Source organism: Rhopalosiphum padi, chromosome 3 (assembly GCF_020882245.1).
Source record: "Rhopalosiphum padi isolate XX-2018 chromosome 3, ASM2088224v1, whole genome shotgun sequence".
Taxonomy (NCBI): domain Eukaryota; kingdom Metazoa; phylum Arthropoda; class Insecta; order Hemiptera; family Aphididae; genus Rhopalosiphum; species Rhopalosiphum padi.
The window spans coordinates 64,291,516-64,298,795 of record NC_083599.1 but is presented as its reverse complement, the minus strand read 5'-3'; the positions used below and the strand labels follow the sequence as shown (position 1 = coordinate 64,298,795).

At 26.3% G+C, this 7,280-nt stretch overlaps 1 pseudogene; it reads left to right on the top strand.

Moving 5' to 3' along the window:
• Positions 1 to 6,110: 6,110 nt before the first annotated feature.
• Positions 6,111 to 7,280, top strand: part of LOC132925334 (uncharacterized) — a 28,313-nt pseudogene continuing 27,143 nt past the window's right edge.

Genomic DNA, 7,280 nt, shown 5'->3' with positions numbered 1-7,280 from the left:
AACGGTCGTCCCCGTTTATATATATATAATATACATGTTATATACGATTTTCACGTTAAACGGAGGCGGTGTCCCCGTCGTGCCCCGCTGCAGAGACCGCATACAGACGAAATAATAATTTGTAAAACGCGGCACAAAGGCATACACGGGCAGGTACGAGTAGTTTTGTGAAACGGATCGTAATAGCTATAGACGTTATACACCGGAGAGCATAAGATTTTGCGTACGCGTTGAGGATTTTTTTTTGTCCGGTCATATTGTTACACCCAATTTCATAGATAGAATATTGGTTATTATAAGATTTTTTTTTTTTTTACAGCACTACGATAATGGCACGACTAATCTCTATCTCGTGATTTATTGGACGCCGATGCCTATACTTGTATTATATTATATTGTACTACATTTTTCTTCTTTGCACGTTTTTATTATTGTATCAGTGTTAAAATGAAAAAAAAAAAATAATCTCGAATTTTACGAAAAATCAGATAAATATTGCAATGCGAACAACAATGGTAACAACGATTTATTTTTTATACCGTTCTATAATATATCGTTATAACTTATATGTGTGTTCAATGTTGGTAGGTATTTTGCGATGTAATTGAGTAAATATGGTCAATATGGATGAATCGGAATCTGACGACTGCGATTTAATGATAATAATGTTTAAATCTATTATAAGCAAGTAATTTATATAACTATTTTATTATTTAAAGGAGTAGACAATGAGAACGACGGGAATATTATTTATTATTTATTTACCTGAAAAACCTTTGACTTTTCGAACCACGCCAATCAAAGCTAATCGATATTAAACTACTAAATATACAGTAGGTATACTATATTTATTTATATACATAATACATTATATATACTATATATAAGTTTATATAATAATAATAATAGACTAACGTAAAAACGTGTATTAATATTGTAATAATACTTAGGGAAATCCGAAAAAAAATACATTCAATTATATATCCCGTCATCAGGGGCGGATTTCCGGGGGACCACTGTTCGCATTTGAATACAACATGTGCTATTGTAATGGAAGTTTCACACAGGTATAATAACTATATAGTTTGATAACTTAAACATTTTCTTTTTTATAATAGTTGTCATAATAATATTATACAGTCTTTGGGCCTGCTACATATTCGCGTGACTTGCAGTGTTAGTCTCGTTTCATCGCTTGCTGTGTAGGCGTGTAGCTATTGCTACTAGGTCATCGATAAAGTAAAATATATTATATTATTAATATTTCATCTTGATAAACGTTAAATTTTACTCGGTACAGCTGAATGTCTTGTCTAATATTATTAACATCTAAATCGTCTCATATTATTCCCCGTTTGGTATTAATCCGTCATTGATATCAGAGATAGACAACGTTTTAATTGTTACTCATCATATGTATATACTTAACACCATTATATTATACAAAAATAACTGAGAGCAGAATTCCAAAGTTTTTTTAAATATTGGACTACACTTAAACAATCATATTACCAGAAACAATTAGAATTCAAAAAGAAAAAAGCAATATCGAGTATGATCAAAAAGCAATGGTGAAACTGATGAAGTATATAAATAATTTTGAGTGTAAATCCTGTAAAAATGTGTGGTATTCTGTTAATAATATTCTCATAAAATATAATTTATATAGTGATTCACAATATTATTGTTTTTCCAAAGCTGATCAATACTTATTAATATTGCCATGGCCTCAAGTATGTATATATTGATTTGTTTAATTCAATGTTATTTCATTGAATAATTATATTCAGAATAATAAAAACTTCAATATTAATAATTGTTTCGAGTACCGTCATGTGAAAGATACTTTTCATTATTAAATATAATCAAAAATCGACTAAGAAATTCGTCGGCGAATGAAAAGTTGAACGCATTCATGACGATGACAATCGAGAAAGAGTTATTATTATATAGTATTGATCGTGACGATATAATAAAGTTATTAAAACCTAAAAGTAATTCATTAAAAGACAAACTTTCATATTTAAAATCCAGTTTATATTATGAATGTATACATTTTTTTAATTGTTTAATGTTTAAATATACAAATGAATCTATTTTCATACCATGTTTATTTCCACTTATTTTATATTGTTTACGGGTTGGTATTTTTATTCAATTGATTTTAAATTAGTTTTTATAAAAAATCAATGATATTATATAAATATCTTTGTTTTAGTTATAATTTTATCACTACAATGATTTAAGAATTATTAGAATATTATCTACCTAGTTTAGAATAAGAAATAAAAACGTAGTATATTATGACGGAGAATTTTGGATAAAAAAATTTTATATTAAATTAACACTATCACTGTATATGACTATAATTAAATCTGGGTCACTTGAGCTGAGATTTTCCCGGGCCGATTTTTTCTTCCAGTCTGCCACTGTCCATAATGTAATTTTATTGAAAGTTGAACGTACCCCATTGACATTGACGAAGAATCAGTTAAATTAAATCTCAACATAGGCCCAGTTATCGAACAATTCTAGTTATTGTACAACGATTATTTGTATTTAACATTTATGAAGTAATTTAGTTCGATTTTTACTCTTTCAAATACAAAAACTGTATGGAAACCAACTTTATCACTATTCATTAGGCATAATCGTTTTCGTGTAAGGCAAGTTTTTGTACTGTATAAAAATGCACCGGCTCCGACACCCTTAAACATAAAGCGGTGTATTTAGGTTACCGCCTTAGAGGAAAATATGAATTTATCCAGTGCCCCAGTGGTTATACTAACCATCACTCACTAAGTTGCTTTAAATTATAATAACTTATTAATATTATAAAATATAAAACGCATTACCAAAATTACAATATGTAACATTTTATGTATACGAACCACAACAAACTATCAAAAATCATTTATTATTGACATTTTAATTTTCGAGATTTCATGAATTTCATCAAAGTTTAAAACTTGAAACGCTTATAAAAAAATTATTTTAATATAGTCACAACAGTTTTTTGAATATTTTTATTTGGTAAATGAACAACTTAAAATTAATATTGTATTAAATTTTTATTTGGACAAAATGCTTGAAAAGTTGACCAATTGTGAATAGTATTTTATCGACATTTATAAAAAATTGAAAATTGAAAATATCTATAAATACCTATTAAAAACAATTATACATAAGTTTATAAAATACTAACATCACCATTTTGTAAAAATTCTAAATAATGGTTACTCGTTTTTAAGTTAAATCAAAAAAATAGAACCGATTTAGTTAAATACTGATTTTGTGTTTAAGTTGCTATTTTTCCTTTGATTCTTTTTAACAATTTTTTTTTTTAAATATTAGGAATTTATAATTTTGATCTCTTTAAAGAATAAATTAGAAACAATTTTCTATCAGTAACCAACCTCAAAGCTGAAAATCGAAACCTATTTTTGACTTCTTATCGTGTATCCACACATAAAAAAAACCCACACATCATTAAAATCAATATATTCGCCGCTCCACCCAGAATCGTGAAGGTAAAAAAAACAGAAATCTTATAAGAAAAACTTGGTTTTGTGTTTTTGTTTTGTAAAAAAAACGAAAACTGTAGAACATTTTACAAAATATTAATATTATTAGATATGATAATATAATATAATTTTACTTTTTGTATTATGTGATTTTTGTTTTGAAGTTTATTTCGAACATTTAATTAGTTATTCATAAGGTGTTCTATAAAGCAACCTAACTGTTGTGCATTACAATTTTTTTTCTTTGATACACGATTTTTAGTTGTAAATTAAAAAAATAATTTTTCTAGGGACTTGAAACTTTTCACCTGTAGGTAAATTGTTATTTAAAATACATAATGAAAGTGGACTTTTTTGATTATTGTTAAACTATTTTCTTAACCATTGTTCTACGGTACGTTGGTATTGATTTATAAGTTATTTACAAGTAGTTGTATTATAAAAATTATTATTTAGAATATATTTTGTGATTTTTTTTTTTGCAAACAATTAGTTCACTTACTGTATTTAATAGAAAAAATAATTACGTATAGAAATATAAATATTTTATAATAAAATAGCCTATTTTCTTATACAAGGTATAATGACTATAATGTATTATATTCAATGAATATATGAATATTATTCATATTATAATGGTTAAGTAGGGTAATATATTTCAAATAAATTTAAATAAAAACATTAGGAAGTCGATCTGTTGCGCAGTAGGTATTGAATTTCCGTTGTCTTTAAGTACCTAGGTCACTGTAACTTAGAATTTTATTACAAGCGATTTTCTATTAGGTACTTTCATATACCTATGAAAGGTTAAACTATTTTTTATCAAAAAAAATATATACATAATATACATATAACCTACCCTTAAGTAAGAACCCACCGTTATTTAACTACTAATTATCTGCGATATTTTATTAATATTTTTATTGATAATATGTAAAATAAAGTTATTAAAGTTAAATGTTTTTTTTAAACGATTGACATGATTGACTTATTGCTAAACATTCAATCAATCCCGTAGAGGTACCCGTTGAATGGTAAATATAACTATACAAACCATTTTCGATATAATGACCGTTTTATAATGAGTTTTTTCCCTACTTGACCCCGTTTAAGCTATAATATATTATATAAAGACAACAAAGGTATTTTTTAATATTAATATTTCAATAATACCGTCCGTTATTGGTTTATTTACATTTTAAATTATATTTAATGTCACGAACCGAAAAAAATTTTTTTTCTTTCTATACTTCTATAGCCTCGTAGATAAACATTTACTACGAAAATAATAATTGCGGTCTCGTTAAAACTTATTTCTTGATAACATTTGTTGATTTTCTTTTATTTCTAAGCTTTTTAAATGATTAATTTAACTTTTCAAATACTACCTACATTTTAAATTTTAAGTGTTTTTAGTACAAATTTTGAAGCTTCTTCTTTCTAGAGTTAAGTACTCAAAAAAGTTATATTATATAATGTTGAAAAGATAGTCGTATAACTGCGTAATACTCATCACTGATTCCTGAAAACCTTCGGAAACCTAATATTAGTTAATTTAATTTATTTAGACGTCTAACCGTCAAAGTATGTTAAAAAATAGTGTTGTGAAATATAAACTTAAGGGACACATTAAACGTCAATTTGAACTACAGTTCATCAAAATTACATTATAAAACTTTAAGACATTTTTTTTTTAACTGAGAAACGACAGAACTTTACACTTTTGGCTATGACAGCTGCTTCTACTATTAGGACGTTAAAATCGTATCTTGTTTCTTTTAAATTCTCTTGCAGATTTTTTTTTTATCTGTCGATTTGGGCTAAAGTGTGCATTTGATGTGACATTTATAATTTTCATAATTAAATAACGACAAAGTGCGATTAATCTTTTAAAAGTAATATAACGTTCATAGTTTTACCGAAGTTTAGTATTTAAAACTGATATAAAATATAGAATGGCCAAATGGTTATTAATCGTAAATGATTGTCGATAAAGAATGCGCATAAAAATAAAATACAATATTATAAATAACAAATACTACAAAGAAAAGAATTATTAAATTAATTTTGTACAGTGCATTTACATTGTAAATTTTACAACCATATAGCAATTAAACAGAAATTCATTCACCCATAATTAAATATTTTACTTTACTTGAGTAATTTCTTAGGGTTTAACTACTTTTAAGTATTTTTAATTATTAAAAAAGGTTAATTATGATTTTTAAATTAAAAAATTGTAATTTATTTTTATTATCAAAACACACGTAATGTATGTCTTAGCTTATTTGCATCATTGACCTATAAACTAATTACTATTCTACCGCCTAAACTAAATCGTTTTAGTTTGAATAATAGTCCTTCGTATTAAATTCTATAAAATGCTTGTGACATGTCCACGAATGAAAAAGTTTAATATACTTTATTGTCATGAAAAAAAAGATATCATATCAACAAGTTTGTGACATCGATGCATTTTAAGGTGCAAGAAGCTAAAACCGAATTGATAATTTGGTAGAATATACCTACCAAAGTTCAAAATAAGATAAAAACTAATTTTAATAGTTTAATAGTTTTTAGCTAGTAATGACTCAAGCAGAAAACGGTAAGAGACTTTTATGTCTATACAAGAATAGTATAAGAATCTATAGTGGTTATAGTAAGTTATGTAGTGCTAAGGAACTAAAATTTATTATAATAGCGAATTTACACGCGAGTAAAAAACTCGCGATTGATTTTAGGTTATTGCCTCTATCTATGTAATATAATATATTACTATAGGAGTAAAATAAATTACATTTATTATAGTTAGGTACATTAGATACCTGACCTACATCCACCCTTCTTTATCAATATAAATAATGATGAGCACACCCGCGGTACAAATATTTACGGTCGGGGTCACAGCTGATGCACCTACCTATACACAGATATTGATAAGTCATTTATAAATAAATAAAAAAAAAATATACATTCGAGTAAACAAGACATTTGTGTTTCAACTAAAAAAATATAATAATAAGTCAATAAACAAATCATTGAAATAAATAATAGTAGGCAAATACAATAATTAAAATGGCGCTTATCGTTATAGTAATACGTCTTACAAAAAAAAAAAAAAAAGAAGAAAATTTCTGAAAAAGCGAAATATTTCTTATATTATAAGTTAACTACTAAATTTCATGACATCTATATTATACCATCATGGACATCAGGACATGAATCACATACAACGGATTTATGCACGCCCGAGTCGCACGTCGGGCACATTCAAATGGTATAATATTATAATTTTAGATTTGATCACTTGCTGCATTGCCCAAACCCTTCGAGGATTTATTTGTAAAATGCGATTTCACAAAATTTATATTTATAGCATCAGCTTCAGTAATTCCACTTTAAATATCAAATTTAGAATTCCAAACCGCCAGCACGACGTAAAACGTCATAGTTAAATATCATGACAATATTCAAAGGCGATAATGGTCAGATATTTGGGTACGTAATACCTTTGTTTGTAAGCCACTCGGCTTTGAAACAATATAAGGGAAGCCAATATTATGGATATCAATGTGTATTATAAATGGCATGAATATAATAGCATAGCGGCGTATCGCGTGATAATTAAAATATCATGTTAGAATTAGTACAATATTATACGGATTATTTTGGACAGCATAAGATTATTTATTATTTTGAACAATTTTTTCCCGATGAAAATTTTTTTTTTCCAGTGCAAATAAGTAAAAAATAGGT